The 10,663-nt window shown below is 44.3% G+C and overlaps 1 protein-coding gene across 1 annotated transcript in view; it reads left to right on the forward strand.

Annotated features, from left to right (window-relative positions):
* LOC140701785 (uncharacterized) overlaps positions 1-9,964 on the forward strand; it is a 37,417-nt gene extending 27,453 nt beyond the window's left edge. Inside the window, exon 6 of the mRNA XM_078379097.1 lies at positions 5,603-9,964. The gene's annotated coding sequence lies outside the window, so the exon portion shown is untranslated. The remainder of the gene's footprint in view (positions 1-5,602) is intronic.
* The last annotated feature ends 699 nt before the right edge of the window (positions 9,965-10,663 follow it).

Here is a 10,663-nt window from a genome sequence, read left to right on the forward strand (position 1 = left end):
AAAAAATTACATTTTTTTCCATCTTGCAACTACCGCTCCCCCTTTTTTTTAAAACCAAGATTACTTACAGAAAAGTCACCAGGATTAGCTGATTGCAAAGAATACAACGCAGTAATGACCAGCAATGGGACAGCACCATGATCAGAGTGTGTTTTAATTCCTAGACACACAGCTAGGAAATATTGCTTTTGTTTTGTTTTTTGGTTGGACCCCGATGGCTAGGAGGTTCTGGGAGTGGTCAGTTGGGGGAAAATAAAAACCCGAATGTTGGCAAGCTCAGGGATTGGGTGCATGGAGTTTTATCCTCTCTCACACACACACACACACATACACACAGAGTGAAGGAGTAGATGACACAGAATAACAATAAGCATTGATTGAGCATCCTCCGAAATGAAGGCAACTGGAAGTCAAGTGAGAGCTAATTTGATTTGCATCTGCCAGTTCTGAAAGGGCTTTCCCTCTTGGTCCTCCTCCTCCTCCGTGGCAGACAGCCTCTGGAGCAGGGGACGGTTCCTCCAGCCTCGGGGAAGATGCCAAGCGCCAGCGCCAGCTGAGGGCTGGCGAGGCAGAGAGGGGCTGCCCTCTACACCCATGATAAAGGATCGCCTCATCAGATCTTGGCGCAGGAGCCAGCAAAATGTTCCCGAATCCTCCGATTAGCCAGGTGGCCTGCTCTCTCTCTCCCCCCCCCTCTTCTTGGGCTTGCTAAGATGGAGGGCCCGCCTGCCAAGAACTCGCCAGCGAGGGTCAGGTGGCTGGCTCCATCGCGGAGGCACCGATGAATGAGCCACCTGGTCCAAAGCCACCTCCGAAACTCCCCCCTGACCCCGAACATCAGAATCAGACCCTCTTCCGGGCTTTGTCGATGGCACCCCGCGGCCTGGATCAGATCCGCAGAAAGCTGCGTGGGATCAGGCTTGAGCGGAACGGGCGCCAAACATCTGGGAACTAAGAGGAAGGCTGGGGGTGCGGAGTTGAACCCGGGGCCCTTTTCAAGATGGCCCCCACCTGTCCTTTTGCTCCAGAACAAAAAAAGTCAATAGAAAAATCTATCAAGACGAAAAGGAGCCCTGTGCATGTGGGCTTAACTCCAATTGCTTGTCCTTTCTAGAGTAGACCCACGGGGTGTCCACCACTGTTGATTTGCCATTGATTCAGTGGGTTTCTTCTTATTGGCACCTAGCAATGAGCCATAGCCTTTGGTTTCCCCTCTTTCCCACCGACATTTGCCTTCCCTTGTGGGTCAGCCAGCCCACACCCTAATGCTGATTTAGCAACGGGGGTCTCACCCCCTGACCAGCACTACATGCTCCATAGACCTCTGGAAATTGGCTTCAGGAGGCCACGGTCTCCTTAACACAGAGGACATGTTCCCCGTTTCAAAAGGAAAGCGTCTCGAATCCAGAACTTAGAGGAGTGACGTTTCTCCCAGAATCCCCTTGTCCAGGAAAGAGGGTACCCTATAAGCCCCGTGTAAAAAAAGCAGAATCATGGGACCAGCAGGAATGGGCAAAAACGCTAAAGGACAAGAGTGTTTACGCAGAGCTCAATGGTTTAGGAATCTAGCCGTAGCCAGGTGTTCTGAGTGCGATTCCTGACCAAGACTGGACTTGATTTATAGGGTCCCTTTCAGCTCTGCTGTTCTAAAATGAAGATGAACACGTCTGGATCTGCTCATTCACTCAGGCAGAAGCAGTGCTCAAATTAAAAAGGAGATATTTAGGGCCCTAGATATTAGCCAAACTCCTGGGTCCTTTGCAGTTTTTTAAAAGCAGTAGCTAAGAAACTCTGCTGCCATTCCTGTGCTGATCTTGTCATATTCAAACACTGGTCAAAATCTGAAAAAATGATGCTAAAACGGAACAGCAGTTTTATTTACAGTCAGAGCGTAGAAGTAATTAGTTACAAGGAACTGTGATCTGCAACTTGTTACTTTTGAGTAAAACCATACAACATAGTTACAAAACTACTTTTAGGTGCAACAAGTAATGTGTAAATTACTGTGTAACAAGTCATCACTACCTTTGAAAGTTTAAAGGACATTTTCGGGCTTGTTTAGAGCCATTTTATAGAAAATCTACAGCCTTTTTATAGCATGCTTTTATCAGCCTTAAGTGGCAAGGGGAAAAAATATTCATTGGTTTCCCCTGTTACATCTTCCCGGAATATCTGCATGATGCAGTATCAGAACTGGCCACCAGAGAATCTTTTGCTGTCTTTTGCTGCTTTTCTGGTAACAACAAAATGCACAAGACAGCATCCTGCTTGTGCTTGCTGGACCAATTATTACAGCAATCAGTCACTGGGTAATTAAAGAAGATAATGGCAGTCTGGCTGTTGAGAAACAAACAGAACAAGGAACTTTTAATGTAATGTAAGGGTTAATTATACATTTTCTGCTTTTTAAAAAAACCCTAGTATTTTCCCCCTCCTTTGGGAGATCATTTTGTGCACTCTGGGTATCATTTTGATCTGTGTGAGCCACCTGGGGACCTCGGTGAGTTTTGTATCCAGCTGTGGAGCCAGAGGTTGGGAGTTCGAATTCCCCACTGTTCCTTCTGGGAAAAGGCCAGCCTGGGTGGGCCTTGGGCCAGCTGCCCAGTCCCACGGATTCCCCTTAGAAGAAGGGAAGGGTTAATTACATCTGTGTATTCTCTACCTAGAAAACCCCAGAAAGGGTTGCTCTAAGTGGGAAGGGATTTGACGGGACATCATGATTTATTTGATCTGCGCTAGTCTGTAATAGCGAAACCAGAGAGGACCCTCAAAGGCTGAAACATATAATCTGCTAACCCCTGTCATAAATTGATCCCCACTTAATCATCTTTATCTGATGATACAGTATATGAAGCAGGTTGCATCTCTTGAAAACAGGCAGCAGATAAACCTTGCTTAGAGCCCACCTACATTTGGGAAGGAGTACTGGGCTAAACCGCAGAAGCCTGTGCTGCAGGGTCAGAAGACCAAGCAGTCGTAAGATCGAATCCACGTGACGGAGTGAGCGCCCGTTGTCCTAGCTCCCGCCAACCTAGCAGTTCGAAAGCATGCAAATGCAAGTAGATAAATAGGGACCACTTCGGTGGGAAGGTAACAGCGTTCTGTGTCTAAGTCGCACTGGCCATGTGACCACGGAAAGATTGTCTTCGGACAAAACGCTGGCTCTATGGCTTGGAAACAGGGATAAGCACCGCCCCCTAGAGTTGAACATGTCTGGACAAAAATTGTCAAGAGGAACCTTTACCTTTACCTTACAGTTGGAGAACTCTGCCACTGTCGTGATTTCCTCTCCCAGATCCTGGGATTTGTCCTTCAAGGGGAGCTTTGCTGTCTGTCGTGCTCCTCTCGAGTCCCGCCACCCCCCCACCCCCAAACTCTGAATCCCAAGGTGGAAACGTCCCACTTGACACACCGTTATGACTAGATAAAGGGGATCCGTTGCTGTTGCATCTTTATTGACCGAGATTTAGAACCCAGGAGCATCAGTCAGTTTTTTCACCAGAATCGTTTTAGATTGTTCAAATACCCAGTGGTGCTGGAGGGGGAACTCTGCGGATACCCTGGGCTGCCAGAAGTGATTCTTAGATCAAACCAAGCTGAACGATCTCTGGAAGGAAAAAAAGGATGTAACTGAAGCTGTTCTACTTGGGGCACATCCTGAGAAGGAAAAGACCAGCAGGCTGAGGAAAAGTTGAAGGCAGCAGGAAAAGAGGAAGACTCGATATGAGATGGACTGACACCCTAAAAGAAACCACAGGCTGGAGTTTGCAAGAGCTGAGCTGGGCAGTTGAGGATGGAACGTTTTGGAGATGGCTCGTCCGTGGGGTCGCCATCAGTCAGAAGCGACCGGACGGCACAAACTGAGAACACCATAAAATGCGGGCACCCTTGCCAGGTCTTTCTTTTAAAATTGAGAAGTTTGCAAAGAAATGGAAAAAGCATTTAACGTCCTGGAGACAGTTAACAAGGGAGAGAAAGAGATGCCCAGATATACAGTTAGTACTGTGTGTGTGTGTTTGTGTACAGGCATAGCTTTGCCATGACAAATACCAAGCAGCTTGCATCATCCTACTTTCCCTCTCCCTGCCTCTCTCCTTTCCTGGCAGCGCACCAAGGCGGCTGAGTACCAGGGCTGGGAAAAATTATTTCCGAGAGACAACGAGTCCCAGCATGCCAACTCAAGGGGATGCTGGTTCGATCCACCGGTCAAGGGTCTCCTCCATCCTTGTTCAGATGTTCAAACCCCCAGGGCATGGTTGACATCCGGGTTTTTCTTTACCTGGTACAACGACAGACTGGCTTGTCTTGATTCTGTCCATCCTCTTCTCTGCCAGCGATGGCATTCCAACCCTGATGGGGGGGCACATCGCCCTCTGTCTATGTTCTGATCACATGCGTACACTGGACCCCAATATCATGCCCCCAGTGGGTGGGATTGACGAGAAAACTGCCTTACGATCCTTCAGATTTATGGACGACTCAGTAGAGCAGCAAGTGGAGACAGAGGGAGTCAACTAGGCCAAGAGTTAGGTGCAGAGGATTAAACACAAGACTGTCGGCACCTCCTGAGAAGGGAGGATTCTCTGGAGAAGACAATCATGTTGGGAAAGACGGAAGGCAGCAGGAAAAGAGGATGACTTAATACGAGATGGACTGAGTCCCTCAAGGAAGCCACAAGCTTGAGTTTGCAAGAGCTGAGCCGGGCTTTTGAAGACAGGACCGTTTATTCATAGAGTCAAGTTGATGACTTGATGACACATAACAACAACAAGCACCATGTTAGTCACAATTAGAGTAGACCCTTTGGAAGAAATGGGATTTCCCTCCTCCTCCTCCTCCTCCTCCTCCTCCTTCTTCTTCTTCTTCTTCTTCTTCTTCTTCTTCTTCTTTCTCTCTCTCTCTCTCTCTCTCTCTTTGGTTAATGCCAGTAAATTGGATGGACTGTCTCTCTTTTCCAAAAGAAAGAGAGGTCTCATTCTTTGTTTCGTGCCAGCTTGTCTGGAAAATGATTCCAGTCGTCACACGAGATGGGTCCCTTCACAAACCGACAGAAACCATGCGGAGTTTCAGAAGAATGTGCAAGCTGCCGAGAGCATATGGTCTCTTTACCAGCCAAGATAGTTCAAAGCACATGGCAGGGAAGGGGAAAAAAATGGGTGAAATGGAGGTGGGGGTGGAGGGATGTGGAGAGTCAGCTCTTGAATTCCCAATCCCTCCGCCACGTTTCGGGTTAAAATGAGTAAGAAATCCTGTTGTTTGTTGTAATATGCCATCAAGACGTCTCTGACTTATATGAATGATCAATCATATATGAATAATCCATCTCCAATATGTCCTGTCCTCAACAGCTGAGCTCTTGCAAACTCAGGTCTGTGGCTTCCTTTAGAGAGTCAGTCCATCTCGTATTTGGTTCTCCTCTTTTCCTGCTGCCTTCGACTTTTCCCAGCATGATTGTCTCTTCCAGGGAATCCTGTCTTCTCATGACGGCCCCAAAGGAGGATAGCCTCAGTTTCCGCATTTTTGCCTCTGGAGAAAGTTCAGGTATGATTTGATCTAGGATCCACTTGTTCATCTTTCTGGCAGTCCAGGATATCCCTGCCAGATTTTTTGACTGTCCGGCTTTCACCACCCATACACGTCGATTGGAAACACAAGGCACATGTCAATGGGCAAGAGATCCCATGGGGAAAGGCAGGGCTCTCTTAATTGGTACAGCCGTGATTCCTCCACATTTTTGCTGTCTTGTCTTCTCCTCTCCTTTCCCCTCGTTGAACCTTCAGTGCATAATTTAGAATTAAAAAGGAACGCAACTGGTTTTCTTCCAGAAATGCTGCTTTGTAATAATGAAGCCCATCATGCTTCGCCCGGATGGTCCCTGGACGGCTTCCAGAGAAACTCTTGGGCCACATTTTGCCACCATCATTTTAACTAAGTATTTAATCCCTAATTGAACTTTTAAAATAAACCAAACAGCCCGATAACAAATCGTTTTCAGTAAAAAACAAGCATAGATAGTTGTGTCTTTTTTTTTCCTGGTCAAATTCAGAATATAGAAAAAGCAGGCCCCCTGAATCCGTGGGGATTTGACGAGTCAATAAATTCCATTGATTCAAATGGGCTTACTCTAGCTGTGGCTTATTGTAGTGAAGTAAGCTGCAACCCGAGTAGGCCCCTATGGATCAATGGGACTTACAAAGGAGTTAAATTCCCACTGATCAAAATGAGTCTACTCTAGTGTAACTTGTAATACTAAGCAACCGGATTTCAGCCAGAATATGTGCAATTTTATTCCCTCAGTATCACGTGTTTCTCTGCTAAAATAGAGCTCAAGGCAGCTCAGAGGAGCAGGATCCCACCCAGAATATAACAATATTTTAATTGAATTTTAATTATTGTAAGCTGCCCAGAGACTTTTGGGCAGAGTGTGAGGCATATAAGTTAAATAAATAAATAAATACATAAATAAATATCGGTCACAATTTTGCAATAAAAGCAGGAATACGTTATACACAGAATATTCATGTACAGTGGTGCCTCGCATAACGAGTGCACCGTTTAACGACGAATCTGCATAGCGATCTATTTTTTTTATCGCTAATGTGATCGCATTGCGATGTTCTGAATGGTTTCGCTTACCAATCTTCGCATTGCGATGTTTTTAGAACAGCTGATTGGCAGTTCCAAAATGGCCGCCGCAAGCATTTTCACGCGCTGCCCTCGCTTACCAAGGCGGCGAAAATGGTGGCGCTATAGAGGATCTTCGCTGAACAGTGAGTTTGGGCCCCATAGGAACGCATTAAACGGGTTTTTAGTTCCGTTTAGCGACGATTCTGGATAGCGGATTAACGTCGCTATGCGGGGCACCACTGTAATATTAAGACACAAGCAAACTAATTATACTATTAAAATACAACTGAAGAGAAGGTAATCTTAAGACATATGGGAAATGGAAGCAGAGGTTCTTGCTGTTTTTCTAAAAAAAATCATAGGCACATTATAAAGACAGTTTGCAGAAGATTTAAGGGAACTGCTGGATAGTTTAGCGGTTCAGGAATCTGACGTTTGGAGTTCGATTTCCCCCCCCCGCCTCCTTGACAGAGGCTGGACTCAAATGATCCATAAAGTCCCTCCCAGCTCTGCAGTTTTAAGATTATTATTATTGTTGTTGTTCTTCAAAAACTCCAGGCACAGTCAAAATTATAAAAACATTGACTGATATTCTGTGAAAGATGCAAGCTTTAACCAAAAACCTAAGTATCTGTTAAATATCGGCACAGTATGTAGGCTGTTCCTAATATTGCCATTTTTTTTTTTTTTTGAGCTCTGGTGGTGGTGTGATTTCTGAGATCTGAAACTGTTTATAATACTGTGTGAAATTTCTTTATATTGTTCCCAAAGCCCCGATGACTACAGGGACCCCTGAAGTGGGTTTCTTCCAGAGGTGAGATGTTTTGATGGCCAGGTGTCTTTCCTTTGTTAGTTTTTCCAATTCTTTATTTTAAACTCTGTCATTCCCTGGAATTGCAACGTCAATGATTCAGACATTTCTTAGTTGTATTCCTACTATGTCTGGTGTGTTATGTCTCTGGATCCTGAACTCCCACAAAATCTTGACTTCCTCATTTTCTTACACCTTCTTTTCCTGATGTTCCCATCAGGAGGCGGCAAGTTATATATATTGTATATAAATATATATTTTTGCACAATGACCAGTGCACTAACTCTGTAATCTGTTTGTGCAATCTTTGGACATTCACAGATGAGGTGTGACACAGTTTCATCTTTTTCTTGGCAGAGTTGACATTTGCCGTTAGCACTAACTCCTTGAATCTTAGCTTTCATCATATTGGTTTGGAGTGCTTGTTCTTGTGCTGCAAAAATCAAGCCTTCGGTTTCTTTCTTTAGGGTCCCGTTTTAGCCATGCCCGTGTTGAATTATGATCATGCTTTCCATCAATATTTCTCAGGTGTTTGTCCATGTAGTGGTTTGTTTTTCCAGCTCTTTATTTTCAAATTATTGTTTCTTATATTGAGCCTTTGTTTCTGTTGTTTTCAAAATATTCTCCATTTTCACTCTTTTCATATTATTTAAAAAATAATTTTACTCTGCTTGTCCTGATATGATCATTTAGGCTTCGTTTTTCTTCCTCTACTATCTGCTTTAATTGCAATAATCCACAGCCTCTTTTTTTTTTTTTTTTGTGGTAAATATACTCTGTCCACATCACTTTTTGGTGATGCACATTCATTAGTTTCCGTGTTTTTTGATCCAATTCTTCTAACACTTTTTGAGTCCAATCTATTATTCCAGCTGGGTATGTAATTACTGGAACACCCATATGTTTATGGCTTTGACTGTATTTCCCCCATTTATTGTGAATTAAGATTTGCAATTGTAGTCCACAGCAGCAAGTTTGCAAAGCGCTGCGGGCAAATCAGCTCTCTTGTGTGTTTGCTCCTTAGCTTCGTGAAGTGCCAGGGCACTTACTTACAAGTAACCCTTTCTCTCCCCATGCACGCCCAGTGCATGCATAGACTGCTGCCGCTCAGCGGGGGTGTGGGGGTAGCGCATGCGCGTTTCTCTCCCGTTGCATCATGCTCTCTGCCTGTCTCAATGGAGAAAAGCGGCTGGACTCGGCGCGTTCCACTGTCCCGCGAAAGGGACGCTGGGAAATGTAGTTCTCCAGGTGAGGCAGAAAGAGCCGAGGCTATGAGAACAGGGGCGGGTGGGAAACTACAATTCCCAGTATTCCGTGAAACGATTTTTTTTTTTTTAAAGGCCGGAGCTTCGTGATAGTTTATGAGATCTACCTTGGCATTTCTGCTCACTCAGGTTTTTTTTGCAGGTTTATTCCAATCTGCAAGAAATAAATAATAAAAACCCTGTTTAAATAATAATAATAATAATAATAATAATAATAATAATAATAATAATAATAATAATAATAATAATAATAATAATAATAATAATAATAATAATAATAATAATAATTTCCACCTAGTACATTCTCTTACCAGGTGGAGGAAACCTCCATGGTTTTATCCTGACTGTGACCCAGGGGGTCACATATAAATAAATCAGTGGATAGATCAATATTTAAAATATAATATAAATATATAATTTTAAAGAGAAATATTTAAATATTGATCGGCTGTCCCCGGAAGGCCAAGGCAGACTTGTAATCCTTGGAAAGACAGGAGAGGAAGGCTCTGGGAAATCACACAGATTCTTCGGCTGTTTTCGGGTCAGATCCTGACACCCATAAAACAAATGCCTTTGAATAAGGTTCATCATCCTACGTTTGACGGGGTTTGGTTCTGTGAGTACCATGCAAGTTTGTATACACGATATAAGCCAGAAATCTGTTGTTGGGTAATGATTGCAAAAGGGGGGGGGGGGGGAATCACATTAAACCATATTAAACTTTGAGGGTGCTGGTTGCGTTCCTGGACATGCACCTGATGCTGTCGGGTTTATGTGATATTTCGATCTCTCTCCCTCTTTGTTATATGCCATCAAGTCACCAAGATACTGATGGAAACTGTATGAGTTAATTGCTTCCAGGCACTCCCGTCATTACTCAGGTCTGGTAAACTCAAAGCAATGGCTTCTTTTCCGGAGTCAATCCATCTCACATTAGGTTGTCCTCTTTTCCTACTGCCATCAACTTGGCCCAGCATGATGTGTTTTCCAATGGTTCACAATTTCCCTTAAGCAAGAGTAAAGGGCAATAGGATTCTGGCCAGAAGTATGGACGCCTTGGTCTGTCCCAGCAGGAACAACGAGGTTTATGTGGCAATTGGAAGAATAAATAAATAGTTTGGCATTGGGTTTATTATCCATAGCATTTATCCATACAGTAGTATTTTCTCTGGTTCCCTCTAATGGCCAGTTCTGGTAATTACATTGTGGAAATACATTTTTCTGTTTTTTTTCTTTTCTTTTTTCATTTAACATTTTAAATATTTTTGGATTTGTGGATGAGTGAAACCATGAATACCAGTTTTGCAGACACAGGGGCCTTACTGTATGCACACCTCCCTATGGGCGAGCTTTGAAAGGTTCCTTTTTGAAGTCGAACCTCCCAAAATCCCCAGCCACCAATTACTCCTGGGAGACTGGGAATGCAAGACCACGCTTAACAATCAAGAAATAAGAAAAAGCCGGTATTACAATATATGAAAGCATAACCCAGCTAGCCTGAACAGTAAAGCACCACTGAAACATTTGCCAAGCCGATGCAAGGAAACAGCTTTGAAATCAATAAAACTTATTAAGATTATGAACTGGTGAGCAAAGGAGAACAACCACTCCAGATTTCAGAGAAGTTCCTGGGGAAGCCAGAGGTCTCTGTTTCGCCCTTGTGCTTTTTCCTTTTTAATGTGCAAGAACTTGGGGGGGGGGGGGACCCGACATCAACGGCTCACTCTCCCTCCTACCATCAATATTTAAACGTATTTGCTTGTGCCGGTGAGGAGGCCCCATCTGCTGTCTGGTTCTTAATAAGTCACAGCTTGAAAGCGGCTGTTTTCTGCTCCCCCTCAAAAGCTTGCCCGATCGCTCCTGCCCTCATCCTTCAAAAGGGGGGCAGCTGATGCTCTGAACATTTCTTGGGACCCCCTCCCTTTCTTCTGTCTCTCTTGTCCTTTTCATCTGTTACTGC

The sequence above is a fragment of the Pogona vitticeps genome, chromosome 7 (genome assembly GCF_051106095.1).
Source record: "Pogona vitticeps strain Pit_001003342236 chromosome 7, PviZW2.1, whole genome shotgun sequence".
Taxonomy (NCBI): Eukaryota; Metazoa; Chordata; class Lepidosauria; order Squamata; family Agamidae; genus Pogona; species Pogona vitticeps.